The sequence below is a fragment of the Onychostoma macrolepis genome, chromosome 09 (assembly GCF_012432095.1).
Source record: "Onychostoma macrolepis isolate SWU-2019 chromosome 09, ASM1243209v1, whole genome shotgun sequence".
In the NCBI taxonomy this organism is placed as follows: domain Eukaryota; kingdom Metazoa; phylum Chordata; class Actinopteri; order Cypriniformes; family Cyprinidae; genus Onychostoma; species Onychostoma macrolepis.
This window is the reverse complement of record NC_081163.1, coordinates 12464647-12481565: the sequence shown is the minus strand read 5'-3', so window position 1 is coordinate 12481565 and position 16919 is coordinate 12464647. Positions and strand designations below refer to the sequence as shown.

The following is a 16919-nucleotide window of genomic DNA, read 5'->3' as shown; positions in this document are numbered from 1 at the left end:
CCTTACCCCTTGCTTGTTTATTGCTGTAAATAAACCCGTGCTACTTATGACTGGTTTGTGCTCCAGGGTCACATATGTGCAACCCTATCTAATGGGTTTTGATCAAGTCAAGCGAACATATATAAAAAAAAATGTAAGGGCAAGCTAAGGAGTTCATTTGGAATTTTCATAATACTACTACACTGTAAAAAATTTACATTTTGAAAAATTGTGGAAACTGAAAAATAAACATCGACAAATTGCTTCCCAAGAATTCCCCCCAAACAAAAAAATACATTGTACTAATTTTATCTGAAGGTCTGAAGTTAAAATTAAAAATATATATTCACCGAACATATTAAATTGTGCTCAGCCAATATATCAAGCAGAAGTGAAAAATCTGTGTTGGCCCAACAAGCCTTGCACCAAAAAACGTGTGTACGCATGCGCCTGAGAGAAACCGTTGGTGGTGTAGTGAATTCAAATGTCTGCGCGAGAGAGCGGAGCCGATGCTGAGGAGCGACAAAACATCCATTTCCAGACGGATTTTCCATCATTAAAGTTACGGTGAGTACTGAACTTTGTCTTTAACCTGCGCCCCTATTTTTGAGCATTTTGTGAAAAACGACATTACCAAATAAAAATGTCTGTAGCTCTTGAACCCTAAGGTCTATATTTAAAAATCTGGTATTGTTTGAAACTAGACACTTGAACCTTTGTTACTCTAGAGTCATAATAACTCAAAATTAGTATAGCAACAGAGTAAAACAAGGTAAAATATACATGAAAGTGACTCGCGATATCTTTTAATGAAATTCACTTAGGGAAAAATGTATGGGGCTTTGATGCCAAGGGCCTGAAAACACCATAAAGATAAAGCTGAATATCTGACCATGTTTTGATCCAAATTTGAGGATGATACTCCCAAAAATGTAGATTCTGTAAGCTTTTATTTTAAAAAAGTCTAGGCGTCCTTTCAAAAAAGCCATTTGGAGACTCCAAATGGACACATGGTAACCAAATGACCAAATGAGTCAAAACTACATAATAAATATATGTATATCAATTCAGTACTACTCTGCCCACCAAAACACACAATAAAAAACTATTTCTGAACAGCATTTGTAGTGCTGACTCATTTGGTCATTTGGTTACCAGGTCTCCAAATGGCATTTTTGAAAAAAAACGCCTAAACTTTTCCTGAAATAAAACACTTTTTTTTAGGTAAAAACTTACAGAAACTACATTTTTATGGTATTTCATATCAAGAAAAGCTTTGGAAAAGTCATTTGGATCTTTTATTTCAAGAAAAGTCTAGGAATCCTTTCAAAAAGGCTATTTAGAGACTCCATATGACACTGCATACTACATATATGTATATCAATTCAGAACTGCTCTACCAATGAAACCACATAAAAACACAAAACTATTTCAGAATTTGAACTAAAGAATCTTTATTTTGAACAATTCTAATAATGAAAACAGTGAACCAAAACAGATTTGATCATTTTTGAACTAATGAAAACACAAAAAAATGATTTTACAACATTTGTAATTTATTAAAAAATAATAAAAAAAGATCTGCTAAATCTTATTAATATTACTATATTACTAATATAGTAATACATAAATAACTAAAAAAAAAAAAAAACTAAAGCAACTTTGCGCAGAGCTATTCTGTAAACATGGTTAAGCAAACTATGCAAACTGTCAATCATTGTACACGTCCTTATGGTTGGCTAACACTTCCATCCATCAAAACTGTGCTGGCTAGGCATTGGCTGGCTTCAAACACCCCATTTCTGATGGGCGCAGATTGACACCTCGCTGAACCAGTCACTGACTCGCTGTCTGTTCAGGGTTATAACATCGCCTGTGATTGAAGGAGAGAGACGAGGGAGGGCTCTTTTTACGCGGAAGAAACTATTTTACCTGATATAGACGGTGTTTGAAACAAGAATTAGAATCGATATTTCTTCGAAAACGGACGCTATGGATAACTATAACTCGAATCACCCATGTAAACAAAGGAGGATCTTTCGTTTTTTCCCCTATTTTTTCGTTGTTTTGGATTAAAAAGTGGGATGCATTTTGAAGAGTGGACCCTTCCCTTGAAATGTTACGCTGGTGTTTCTTGGATTAGTCCGAGCTGGCCAGAGCTATAGGCCATGAAACGTAAGTACTGCCGTTCACTTTGTACAAGTTTAAATGGCCGGTCCTTCAGCATTTATGTTAACCCTTTCCTCTCTGGTGCATTGATTTCAAACACAAGCCCAGAACATCAATCTTGAGTGTTTTAGGTTTCAAATGATATATAGTTTATGATAATTGATTGGATATTGTTCTAAAACCATGGTAATTAAAAGCGCAGACACGCCCAAACACGCCCTTCCGGCCCGCCCGCGGGCATTATCGCCTCTGAGAAGTTAACATAAGTATTCGCTTAACGAATTAAACCGAGTTTCCGAATGTTTTACTTTAGGACACAATCAATTTTATATAAATTACATTGTATTTTGCAGAATAACAGTGAATTCACGCCTGTACTCATGTCATGTTGGCATTATAATAACCTAGTTTAGCTCATACTGATCTCTCGGTAGACGTGTGTGATAGGCTATACTGCCGTCCAAAGGCAAAGCGCAGTAACTACACATCTGGTCAAAATTGAGTTAAGTCCTAAAATGTCCTTCAATTTTGTCCCGTTTCAGAGAAACAAGAGTGTCAAAATTGCAGTAACTACAAAATCCAAGTTAATACCAAGGCAAACCACAGTAAGTTTAGTTACTGCGTTCTGGCTTTGTTTTCCCGTTTTACACCTCAGTTGCGCGGTCTGCCTTAGTATCCCGCGGCCAAATGATGGTTGAATTCGCGTTAAAACGCAAATATTCAAAGAAGGGTAGGGAAGATAGCAAAATATTAACTCCTAGCAAGGCAAATGACAGCTTTATAATCAGTTAACATTAACTAGCCAGCCGCTAGCAAATTAAACAGCCTACCAGCAGTAGCGTGTTTAGGCACCAGGCACCATGCAATCCACGCAATTGACCTATCGGTAAGCCACGCTTACAGTGGTCTACAGTGACTTCCATAGTATTTTTTTTTTCTTCCTACTGTTAAAGTCAATGTGAACCAGCAACTGTTTGGTTACCCACATTCTTCAAAATATCTTCTTTTGTGTTCAGCACAAGAAAGAAATTAATACAGGTTTGGGACAACATGTGACTGAGTAAATAATGACAGAATTACAATTTTAGGGTGAACTATCCCTTTAATTACAGTCGGCAGCATGTTTAGTACTGTCCCTTTAAGACATGCACGCATCTAATATACAGGCATGCATGCGTTTCTCTCAGCTGTTTACCTTCATTTTAGACATAACCAACTGAGTCTATACATAAACCTGGTGTGTTTTGACAGTATTAGCACAAAACATAACTTAGTTCAGTAATCAGGCACTGTTTGATGGGCTTTTTAGAGCACGCGCTTTGGGTGTATGTGCTCAGAAAAGGCCGCTCGTCAGAACAGCACACGAATGAAACGTTTAACCAGTAAGTCTTTGAAGCAGATGCAGATAATGTACTTTTGTGACTGCGAATAAGTGCAGTGTCCCGTGAGAGTAACTCTACTGCTGAGTTAACACTGATGTGAATGTATGTGGCGTTGTACAGTATATAGAGACGGCGGCGCCAGAACTGCAGCTGATAGAATGCGCGCTGAAGTACGATACTACGATATTTCTTCAAAAAAGAAAATACAGGGTAGGGGTGAAAAAACACCCCTACCCTCGGCAGAAATCGCAGACTAGGGGCACCGGACCGCAAGGGCACTTTACCGTCGGACCTCAAAGGGGCAGGGCTCGAGCCCCCCTGCCCCCCCCCCCCCTTGTGCACGCCACTGCTTAGAGACATTTTGCTCTGTTTTGTTTGGATTCAGGAAATGTAATAAAATAAATTATATCGCCCATCCTCTCAGGATACCTGGAATCAGTTTTACAAGTACGCCAGACACATCGTTTTTCCATTTTTGAAGCATAAAACCCATAAAACCGATGCGAGCTTCGGATCTTTCAATGTTTCTCTATGGCGCTGAAACATAAAGATGTCAGAGTTCGCCCCACGTGCAGCTGATACTTGACTGCCATTGGACTGACATCTTTAGGTTTCAGCGCCATAGAGAAACATTGGAAGATCCAAAGCTCGCATTGGTTCCCCTTCAATTCGGTCACTCTACATTGCTATGGGAAATACCTTTTCCCTCGAATACTACTGAAGCCTTATTGAATCACGCCAGTAAAACTGGCCAATGGCGTTCAAGCGCGCAAAATATGAGCGGGATCCCACTCTATATAAGGCAGTGCTTGTACGTCATCCATTCAGAATTTTTTCCTTCAGCAAGAAGCCTATCAAAGAAATCTATTACTCACCGTGATCTACACGCTGCAGCGAACACACCTTCTCTTCCCCTGCTGTGTTCCGGTGAGCTTCGGACGGACAAAAGATGACCTCTCGCGATTGCCTCTCCTGCGTAGAGCCAATCGAACCCTCTGATGGCCACGAATCGTGCATCTTCTGCCTGGGTCGCGCCCACGCAGAGGCGGTGCTTGGGGGGTCGGACTGCCCCCACTGCGGAGATATGAGTCTCCGGACTCTCAGGCTCCGTGTGGCCATCGTCCAAGGCGATGAACTCGCCCAACTAGCTCTGCCGCGCTCTTCCTCTGCAGCCTCTTTTGAGCCAAGGAGTAAAGTGCTGCGAGTTACTGACGCGGATCTGTCCGGGTCGGGTGACGAGACCGCGCCGGCTCAGTGCCCACGTGCTCCTTACCCCCCTGCTGCAGGTCCCCTTCCAGTGCGCTTCATGGCCGCTAATCTCCGCCCCTCCCCCAGCGCGCAAGATGTGGTGTCTTTCGGAGCCACGGAGGAGGATGAGGATGATGCCATCTCGGTGGCAGCGTCTGCGAGAGAGGAGTGGTCCAACAGCCCACTGGATTACACTGCGCCCATCAGTGACGCTGGGGACCTCCATCACAGTGATGTTGAGCTCCTCCGCGTCCTGACCAAGGCAGTTGATGAGCTCGGCCAGAAGCCGTCTGGACGAGTGGTTCCTCCAGTCGGATCGCGGCCGAAAGGACACCCCGCGGAGGCCCGGCCCCTTTTTCCCGGAGGTGCACGACGAGATAGCGAAGTCGTGGAACGCGCCGCTCACCAGTTGAGTGCACAATCCGGGATCCTCCCTTCTGTCGTCTGTGGACGGCGCTGACCGAGCGGGGTATGTTAAACTCCCCACTGTGGAGGAAGCCATCGCTGCCCACCTCTGTCCTGCAGCCGTGGCAAACTGGAGGGTGCGAAACACCGCAAACTTCGCTGGCAAGGCTTTTTCAGCGGCGGGCCAGGCAGCTTCAACACTGCATGTGATGGCGATACTTCAGGTGTATCAGGCCAAGCTCCTTCAGTCCCTGGATGAAGGTGACCTGGACCCTGAAGTCTTCAAAGAGCTCCGACGCGCCACAGATCTGGCCCTCAGAGTGACGAAGGTGACAGCTCGAGCGATCGGCCGCAATATGGGTAATCTTGTGGTGCTGGATCGTCACCTGTGGCTGACTCTGACCAAGTTGAAAGACTCAGAGAAGACGGCTCTTCTGGACGCTCCCGTGAATCCGTCAGGTCTCTTTGGAGCGGCGGTAGAGACGATCACGGAGCGCTTCGTTGAAGCGCAAAAGCAATCGAAGGCCATTAGCCACTTACCAAAGCGCGCCGGCGCAAACCCTCCCGCTCCTCCTGTTCGCCCCTCCTACTGCTGTTCGGCGCGATCATGAGCCGGCAGTGAGACCAAGACAGCCGTGGCCAAAGCGCCGCCAGGGCTCGAAGGGCCCGAAACCCCGCCCTGACAGAGGCGGCAGGCCACCGGCTCCGGGATCAAAGCCGCGTTCCTGATGCTGTCTCTCGGAGGAGGAAAGCTGCACTCAGTGCCGAAGACGAGCCACTGAGAAAGCCTGCTCGCTCTGCTGTGTGTGTTCACCACGCCCCCCTGCCTGTTGCGGGCGGCAAGAACGATTGTCATGTTTGTGTTTTGACTGTTCCACAGTGCAGTGCAATAAAGTCAAAAAACAAAAAACAAAAATCACCTCAATATCAGGGCAATTTTCCTCCTCTCACTCCCCTCTCCCACATCACTCACTCTCACACTCGTGTGGTATTAAACTCCCCGCCCCCCAACGGTGAGTTATCCCTCACGGTGTGCAGTCCGCCTCGCCCGCTGTCACAGTTCACAGAAGCATGGCAGGGACTGCCAGGGGTATCAGAGTGGGTTATGAAATCAATAAAGAACGGCTACACGCTTCAGTTCTTTCGCAGACCGCCCTGTTTCAACGGTGTGTTAATGTCCACTGTGCGGGAGCAGAATCTTCCGTTCTTTATTGACTGCCGGCGCAGTTCTGCGAGAGGAAATACACAAACTTCTCACAAAGCGCACGGTAGAGGCAGTGCCTCTCACAGACCGCGAGAGCGGCTTCTACAGTTTTTATTTTCTGGTGCCAAAGAAAGACGGCGGACTCCGCCCAATCTTGGACCTGAGGCCGCTGAATCGTGCGTTTTCAAAGCGTTCATTCTAAATGATAACGCAGAGAAAAATCCTCTCACATATCAGAGATTGGTTTATCTCCGTGGATTTAAAGGATGCTTATTTTCACATTCAGGTAGCCCCCCGCCACAGGCGCTTCCTGAGATTTGCATTAGAAGAGATAGCGTACCAATTCACGGTCCTGCCCTTCGGCTTATGTCTGGCCCCTCGTACGTTTACGAAATGCATGGATGCTGCTCTCTCTCCTCTGAAGCAGAGCGGAATGCGCATCCTGAACTATCTCGACGACTGGCTAGTGTTAGCCCAATCAGAGAGTGCACTGCTCAGCGACAAACTCAGACTCCTCGCTCATGTTCAGAGCTTAGGACTGACTGTAAATATGCAAAAGAGCATGCTGATACCAAGCCAGAACATCTCCTTTTTAGGAGTGGAGCTGGACTCAATCGATATGCGACCGCGTCTGTCGGAGGAGCGCTCACAAAAACTGATCAGTTCTCTCGCAGTCTTCAAATTAGGGCGTTCTCCCCCGCTGAAATGCTTTCAGAGGACCCTCGGCCAGATGGCTGCTGCCTCGACAGTGTGCAATCTAGGGCTCCTACATATGTGTCCGCTTCAGCTCTGGTTAAAGAGCCGGGTGCCACAGAACGTATGGCGCACGGGCTCCTTGCGCATCAAAGTGACGCGCAACTGTTTGCATACACTGAATCCTTGGCGTGATATGACTCTGTATCGCCGGGGTGTTCGTATTGGTCAAGTGATCAGGAGAAAGAATGTTACGACAGATGCATCGTGTACGGGGCTGGGGAGCCGTATGCCGCGCCCCCTGACTTTTACATGGTTTCGACTAGGTCCTGTAGACCTGAGTTGCGTTTACGAAGAACGCCAATATTATTGCCGCTCTCATTACGGCTCTGGATGTGAAACTTGACATACTTTGTCGAACCAGGCTCCATCGCTGTGACACGGCTGGATTTTATACGTTCCCATAGCAATGTAGAGTGACTGAATTGAAGGGGAACGCTCTCGGTTACTAACGTAACCTCGTTCCCTGAGATGAGGGAACGAGACATTGCTGTTATTGCCGTGTCACCGAGCTCAGGATCTTAGAATGCCAAGTTGTTTCAGTCAGAGATTCTGAATGGATGACGTACAAGCACTGCCTTATATAGAGTGGGATCCCGCTCATATTTCGCGCGCTTGAACGCCATTGGCCAGTTTTACTGGCGTGATTCAATAAGGCTTCAGTAGTATTCGAGGAAAAGGTATTTCCCATAGCAATGTCTCGTTCCCTCATTTCGGGGAGCCGAGGTTACGTTAGTAACCGAGAGAGTTTTATGGGGTTCAGTGGCGCCTGCAGGTGTACGGCTGTACGCACTGTGCGTACCATGAGCGCTCAGACTGTCCTGAGATTTGCCCCGCAAACATTTCAGCAGTAAATTATAGGCCCGTTTGTCCCGTATTTCTGTCGACTGAACCAGCCATGCCATTAATAATGAATGTATCAGTCTTTTGCATGCCAAAGTCAATTTCTGCTTATAAACATTGCGTCAAATAGAAAGAGAACATCGTGCTACACGCACTTTCATGAGATCGGGTTAGACTACAACAATTCATTTGTAGCCTATTTTACAAATGGGAATACAACGAATTCATGACAATGTTTTACATTCAAGCTACCCGTAAAAGTGAAATGTTCTTTAAAATTATCTGGAATGCAATAAAGTAATTTTTAAAGCTGTTTTGCTGCATGGATTAAAAATAGGCTAATAAATAATTCACATATCAGACAAAATTGCGTTGCAGAAAATCCTTTAAATTGTAAGGAAATTGTAAGGAATTCAGAGCAGAGCAACATAAAAATCAGAAACAAATATAATCGGGCCTGTTTTAGGCTTTTCCTTATTTTTATATTTTAGACGGTCATGAAAAATGACTCGCCATTTCCTCATTGGACTTGCCTTTAGAAAGAAATGCATCTTTACGGATTACATAATGAAAGTGTTTTTGTTTTCGATTTGAATTATTTTGTTTTAAAGTAGTAATTTAAAGCTTTCTATAGATATATTTATCATATTTGTGACTCAATTCGTTGAGTTTCGGTTCATCATTGTGAAGTTTTCCTATTTATTTTAATAAAAGCACAACGTTTTGTTGATATTGTGAATGCACACAAATAACAGTAGACCCTTTACATATTTTAAGTTGTTTCCACTATCAAGAACAAAATGCAAGTGACTGCTCTGGCGCCTCCATGTGCTGCAAAGTGCGCTTCAGCTTCCACTCTTCACACAAACGATTAGATATGCACCTAGCGCACATTTATATAGTTCAAACATTTAAACTAACATTGTGATATGCTTGAACATGAACCCACACACAATCGTGGACACACTCTAGATTTACTCATCAGTATAGGTCTAAACATTTCATCCATTGTTGTTAAGGATGTAGCACTATCTGATCACTTCTGTGTTTTCTTTGATATATTGATCTCTGTTACCACTGAAACTAGATCTGTCTCTGTCAGAAAGAGATGCATTAATGAGAACACTAGTGCGCTATTTATGAAGGCTATATCTTTAACACCAAGCATTTCTGCAGACTCTGTTGATCTTCTCCTGGATTCCTTTAACTCAAAAGTTAAGAATGTTATTGATGATATTGCTCCGACAAGGGTCTGCAAGAAGAATGGCAGACAAAAATCACCATGGAGAAAATCAACAGCAGTTCAGAGTATGAAAAGACAATGCAGAAAAGCTGAGCGGATGTGGCGGAAGACGAAACTTGAAATTCACTATAGCATCTATAAAGACAGCCTTCATGCTTTCAATGTGGAACTAGCCACAGCTAGACAGACCTTCTTCTCAAACCTTATAAACAGTAACTTAAACAACTCTCGCACTCTTTTTGCTACTGTGGAGAGACTGACAAACCCCCCAAGTCAGATTCCCAGTGAAATGCTCTCCGACAGTAAATGCAATGAGTTTGCTTCCTTCTTTTCTGAGAAGATCAATAATATCAGAAAGGAGATTGGCATATCTACTTTTGCAGAGGTCACACAGATTCAACCGCAATTTCAAAAAGAAGTGACTATGTCTGTTTTTGAAGCAATTGATTGCAAAATTTTGAAAGAAATAGTACAGCACCTTAAATCATCAACCTGCTATCTTGACACACTTCCCACATCTTTTTTCAAAAGTGTGCTTAACTGTTTGGAAGCAGATCTCTTAGAAGTGGTGAACGCTTCACTTCTTTCTGGGACTTTTCCAAACTCCCTGAAAATTGCAGTTGTTAAGCCCCTTCTGAAAAAGCGCAATCTTGATAACACAATGTTGAACAACTATAGACCAATATCAAATCTTCCGTTCATAGGTAAGATTATTGAAAAGGTAGTTTTTAATCAGCTGAACAACTACTTAAACTTAAATGGATACCTGGACAATTTTCAATCTGGTTTCCGAGCACATCATAGCACAGAGACAGCACTCATTAAGATAATAAATTATATTCGTTTCAATTCTGATTCAGGCAAAATATCAGTTCTGGTACTACTAGATCTTAGTGCTGCGCTTGACACTGTTGATCATAACATACTTCTAGAGAGACTGGAAAACTGGATCGGGCTTTCTGGGATGGTACTCAAATGGTTCAGGTCATACTTAGAAGGGAGACGTTATTATGTGAGTATAGGAGAGCATAAGTCTAAGTGGACGTCCATGACATGCGGAGTCCCACAAGGCTCAATCCTTGCACCGCTCTTGTTTAGCCTGTATATGCTCCCACTAAGTCAAATAATGAGAAAGAACCAAATTGCCTATCACAGCTATGCTGATGATACGCAGATTTACCTAGCCTTATCTCCAAATGACTACAGCCCCATTGACTCCCTCTGCCAATGCATTGATGAAATAAACTGTTGGATGTCCCAGAACTTTCTTCAGTTAAATAAGGAGAAAACTGAAGTCATTGCATTTGGAAACAAAGATGAAGTTATCAAGGTGAATGCATACCTTGACTCTAGGGGTCAATCAACTAAAAACCAAGTCAAAAATCTTGGGGTGTCTCTGGAGACAGACCTTAGTTTCAGTAGTCATGTCAAAGCAGTAACTAAATCAGCATACTATCATCTCAAAAACATTGCAAGAATTAGATGTTTTGTTTCCAGTCAAGACTTGGAGAAACTGGTTCATGCCTTTATCACCAGCAGGGTGGATTATTGTAATGGTCTCCTCACCGGCCTTCCAAAGAAGACCATTAGACAGCTGCAGCTCATCCAGAACGCTGCTGCCAGGATTCTGACTAGAACCAGAAAATTTGAGCACATCACACCAGTCCTCAGGTCCTTACACTGGCTTCCAGTTACATTTAGGATTGATTTTAAAGTACTTTTACTCGTTTATAAGTCTCTAAATGGCCTAGGACCTAAATACATTGGAGATATGCTCACTGAATATAAACCTAACAGACCACTCAGAACATTAGGATCGAGTCAGATAGAAATACCAAGGGTTCACACAAAACAAGGGGAGTCTGCTTTTAGCTATTATGCCGCCCGCAGTTGGAACCAGCTTCCAGAAGATATCAGATGTGCTAAAACATTAGCCACATTTAAATCCAGACTCAAAACTCATCTGTTTAGCTGTGCATTTGTTGAATGAGCACTGTGCTACGTCCGAACTGATTGCACTATGTATAATCATTCTCTATTCTTAACTGTTTTAAATTCTTTTAAAATCAATTTTTAAATCACTTTGTTTTTATTGTTGATTTTTATTATTTTTAATTTCTTATTATTTTTAATGACTATTTCACTTCCTTTTATGTAAAGCACTTTGAATTGCCATTGTGTATGAAATGTGCTATATAAATAAACTTGCCTTGCCTTGCCTTGAACTGTTTATATTTATAGATTGTATTTTAAGCAAGTCCTTATTATTTGAGAAGGCTAAATTGATCACTGTCTGCCGCTGGCCGCTTGGTCGTTACTTAAAAAATCAACAACAAACAAAAAACCTTACATTTAACGAACAAAAAGTGCTCCAAACGTTTTTATAAATTAGCTTCATAAAAAACGAAACGTTTTTTTAATAGTATCACTATAAGTCTACATGTTAAAAAAAAAAGCCTTTTTTATCATGTAGATAAAAACAGACATAAAAAAAGTCCCTCTAAAACATAACATAACACTCTCTGTTAGGAGAAATCACGCCTGCTCCCTGAGAGAGTCAATATTTTAATTCTCTTTAATAAAAATATCTAGAGACGCCAGAATTCTCTATTTCATTCTGTTGTGCTCCTATGCACATGATGTTCAAATATGTTGTGTTATGGTATGCTGAGGAAATCTCTCTCTCGCTCGCTCTCTCTTTGAAGGGCCTTTTTATTTTAAAAATGTGCTTTATGTGCCTTTTTCTGTTTGCTTGGAGGCATTTGTAAACTGCAGTAATAAAACAACTTGAAATTTTCAACATCTTTTTACATCATTTGTTTTGTTTTTTACATCATTTGTTCCCTCCGGGAACACTTGCTGAGGGCCTCCAAAACACTAAACACGCCCCTGCTCCTCTCACTCAAAGTGTGCGTGTGCGCGCTCAAACTGTGCCCTGTGCACTTGCAAATCTCTCTGTGCTCTATTTTCCATTAGAAATCAATCGGGTGCTTGGATGATTTGAAATTAACAGTTTGGTTAAACCTCTCTGAACGATTTATCTAAACAAAAAAGCATATGATTCTTAAAGTTCTTGTGGTCATATATGTATTATACTTGGATATATATATATATATATATATATATATATATATATATATATATATATATATATATATATCAGTGGCGTTTCGTCCATATAAGCTGCGAATGCGCCGCATACCCAGGCCTTCTGAGAGAATGAGTTCACGGGCTAATGAATATAAACATGATTATAAGTTGATCTCTTGTCATTTGAGATGTGACTTTAAGCTTAATAAAGTGTTGGGAATAAGTATGTAAAATTATTTATTTGAAAACAATGGTAATTTTCTGTAAATCTACGTCAGTGAGACAGTGACGGAAGCTTCCGGGTGAGCGGATTCTCCGCAGCTTTGGCGCCTTCGCTCTGTGGCTATGACTCGTCAGGATTGTAGCGCGTTCTCAGTGTTTAGCTGCTATGCGCGTGATTTCATGAGCGGGGTAAGCTGTCCGCGAAGCGCTCGCCCAGGTGGAAAAATGCGCTTTTGCTGCCAGATCTCGATTGCCGAAAATTAATTTATTGTCAACATGCCTAAGTAGTAAATAAATAAAAAAAAGTTTATAAAAATGTATACAAAATTTGAAATAATAACAATTATCAGGAAAAAATAGGAAACAATACCTTTGTTTTCCGTATACTTGTGTCGCTTACAGTTAAAGTCCTTCTGTGATTTTATTGTTGTTTGCAACGTTACTTGGCAATATTTTAAATATATTATTATTATTATTATTAATTATTATTATTTTATTTTATTTTTTATTTTTTTATTTTTTTTATTTTGCATGGTCTATTATTGTCATCCGGGTGGGAGTTTTAACTCCTATTCACTGGGAATAAAAATAAATGGGGGAAAAAGATTCATTCAGTTGATGCAGAGACGTAGAGCGGGGAAATCCCCCCCATCTCCCCACGCTCTGAATATTACGTATCATAACGTAACTACGTGTAAACGTTATTTGGCGGTTTTTACTTGGAAAATCAGCTGTTTTCTAGCATTCGAATAACTATGGATAAACTTGAAACGATAGAAGAAGGATTGGAGATGAATTTCATTTACAAATAGCCTAAGGTAGGAATGTGCATACTTTTAAATCGACACCTGCCACGGTGTTTTCCTCTTTGAGTGTGTCCTAAAAGCGATTGGGGTGGGGGTGGGGGAGTCCTTAATCTTAGCACTCAGCATACCCCGTTAAAAAAGTCACCGCTCGCCACTGATATATATATATATATATATATATATATATATATATATATATATATATATATATATATATGTATCTTCTGATTTAAGACAGAACTATTTAGATAAGGGTTAGATGCACTATTCCCTAAACCGATACTTAAGATTTGGAGACCAAATTTAACACTAATGAATTTCTCATATTTGTCATACACTATATTATATTTAGAGGAGAGTGTCATTGAATGTGTAGCTAATATGAAGTGGGTTTTCATGAAAAAAAAAAAAATTTATTTATTTATGCATTTGTTATTGCAGGTTAAATGCATTCATGTCTTGTATTAAACAGTAGTGTGTAAATACATCTAAATGTCATTTCAGATGCAGTTTCTGTTTCCGCTGCATTGCAAAATTGTTGATACTGATTTCATTTGTTTGGTAACAGCCCAAATGTTTTATTATTCTAATTCACTGATTAAATGTAAGAATTTGACTCAAAAGATAATGGACACTTTTAGAGAAAATGGCTTTATAAAGGTAAAAATGCCCATAAAATGTAAAAATCAATTTAAACTTATTGGAACAGATTCATTTCTATCGGTGTGAACTGACCACCACACAGAATATGAAGAATATGAAAAACTTTAGGAGTCAGCTGTCTACGGCAGTCCTTAAGGTACCAGCACAATAACACATCAGCAAAATATCGTCTGATTATCATCATCGATAAAATCCCTGAAAATATTGAGATATTATTTTTTGTCAATATCGCACACCCCTACTTCAGATGCCGCTTATGTGTTTCCTCTGCTTTGTAAAGATGTATTTTGTTGATACTGATTTCATTTGCTTGGTAACAGCCCAAATGTCTTATTCTAACTGACTTCTAAAATGTAAGAATTTGACTCAAATGATGATGCACATTTTTAGAAGGTAAATATGCTCATAAAAGGTAAAACTCAATTTAAACGTATTGGAAAAGATTAATTTCTATGACTGCTGTGAACTGACCACCACACAGAATATGCAGAATATCAAAACTTTAGGAGTCCACGGCAGTCCTTAAAATGTCAACACAAAAACACACTCAGCAAAATATCGTCAGTCTAATTATTGTTATCGATAAAATCACAGAAAATATTGAGATATCATTTTTGTCATTATCACACACCTCTATCTCTCGGTTACCTAAAGTTACTATTTATTGAACTAATTTATTTTTATTTCACATTATGATTATTATATTAAATGTATGAGACGTTTCTGCTGTAACAATTTTTTCCCCTCAGTGTAACCCACCATTGCTAGGTCTGAGCTTACGAGGCACCATTTATTAAAAAAGGAACCACTATGAATTTCACAGTGAGTATTTAACTCGGTTCTTATTGAATATGTTAATTCCATATTAGTGTCAAATACTATGAGCTCTTAGATGTAATTTGTGTGACGTGGCTCTGTGTAATGCAGGATTCATAAGTTATTGAAGTTATATGTAGACATATTGACATTGCTATTTTATATTTTTTTACAGAGCCATTGGAGAACCACACAACTGCAATGAAAACTGGAATAGCAAGAGCCCTGTCAAGTGTGCTAAATGTCTCCGTTGTCCTGGAAGAGGAAGTGGTGCTTCACAACTTAGGAGACTTTGTAAATGTGTTTATTGTACTCTTTGGATTATTGTGTGCACTCAACATGGAGTACAACAAGGATTTACAGTAAAAGGTTAGTTCACCAAAAATGGAAATTGTCATTAATTACTCACCCTCATGTCGTGCCCAAACCCGTAAGACCTTCAGTCATCTTCAGAACACGTATTAAGAGGCTCTCTGACTCTTCATAGGAAGCTATGCAACTTACACATTCATGTTCCAGAAGAGTAGGAAAGACATCATTAAAGTATTCAGTGAGTCCAGTGGTTTAACCTAAATTTTATGAAGCAACTCAAGAGTTTTGTTTGCAGAAAAAAAAACAATTTACTACTTTATTTACAAAATAATATCCAAAGTGTGGTGGTGCTTCCTCTATTGGGTTGCAGAGCAATGTTTTAGTAAATAAGGTGGTTATTTATTTATTTTTGCGCAAACAAAGCACTCGCGTTGGTTCCTAAAATTGAGGTTTAAACCACTGGAGTCACGTTGATTACTCTACTGTCTTTCCTGCTGTTCTGGACCTTGATTTTCTGAATTGAAGTTTTACTAACCCTAAAAAGTTCAAAATACCTCTTATGAGATTTATTTATTTTATTTAATTTTTTGGCAAACATTTGAAGTGTAAGTTTCATGAGCTCAGAGTACATTTTGTGAGAATGGTAATATTCAGGTGACATTACACTAAACACTGTAACCTCAGATAAATGATTACATTTTATGGTGTTTTTGATACTTTTGCATGTTTGTGAATGTATTAATGTTTAAAGTGCAATTCATCAGCTTTGTGTGTCTTATGAGAATTAAAATGCATGATTTTGTAAGGTTTACTGTGTCGAAAATTTCAATGCATTTATCATTGTAAGGTATTTTTACAATATTGTTGATTTTATTAAAAATTTCTTAAAATGTGTTCGTGTTCAGTGTAAAATCATTTAAAGTCTGTGTAAAGAGAATTCTGAGAATTGTTTCTAAACACATTACAAATGTTAGAAATGTATTGCTGAAACACATTACAAAGACTCTGAACTATGTAGTACTGAATTGTGGAGCAGGGGCGGACTTAGCGATTTGGGGGCCCCAAGCAAATTCCAGGTATGGGGCCCCCATACAATAACTATGTGTCCTTTTATGCTTAACCCCTATTTTGCTCGCTCTAGTTTTTAGTTTATTTATCCCTTCACAACCAGTAATTAGTCAACTTGCTGCTGTTCTAAAGCCAAATTAGGCTACCTTATTTTTTTTTTTCGGATCACAAAAGGAAGACATTATCAAAAAATAAATCAATAAAAGAAAAGAAAAATGCGTGCACTTGTCCATTTAATAAATTTTACAAATTTTCAATCTTTTTACAAACATAAAACTATCCCATGCAACTCATTCCATATTCCAAGTGTTTATAACCCTTATTTTGCTTGCTCGCTCTAGTTTATAGTTTATTTGTACCGTCACAACCAGTAATTTGTCAACCTGATGCTGTTCTAAAGCCAAATTTGGCTACCTTATTTTTTGAGATTACAAATGAAGACATTATCCAAAAAACAAAAACAAAAAAAAACAAAGCTTGCACTTGTCCATTTAATAATTTGTAAACTTTTCCAATCTTTTTACAAACATAAAATTGTCCCAAGCAACTCATTATATATTCCAAGTGTTCTGAAGGCATACTGTAGGGTTTGCCGAGAAACAAATCGAAAATGAAACCTATTATTAAGAGAAAATCTCCAGTCATTGCATTCATTCATTTATACGAGTACGCGGCAGTTCGCGCCGGTGCGCCTAGGAGAAGCACACAAGAGAGTC

The 16919-nt window shown here is 40.1% G+C and overlaps 1 long non-coding RNA gene across 2 annotated transcripts; it reads left to right on the top strand.

Moving 5' to 3' along the window:
* Positions 1-1912: 1912 nt before the first annotated feature.
* On the top strand, positions 1913-15923 carry LOC131546515 (uncharacterized). Of its 2 annotated transcripts, none has more exons than XR_009272730.1 (3): positions 1913-2154; positions 14054-14829; positions 14999-15923. It is a non-coding gene; the product is annotated as an uncharacterized LOC131546515 (long non-coding RNA). The 2 variants fall into 2 exon arrangements; XR_009272731.1 differs by lacking the exon at positions 1913-2154 and adding an exon at positions 13166-13356.
* The last annotated feature ends 996 nt before the right edge of the window (positions 15924-16919 follow it).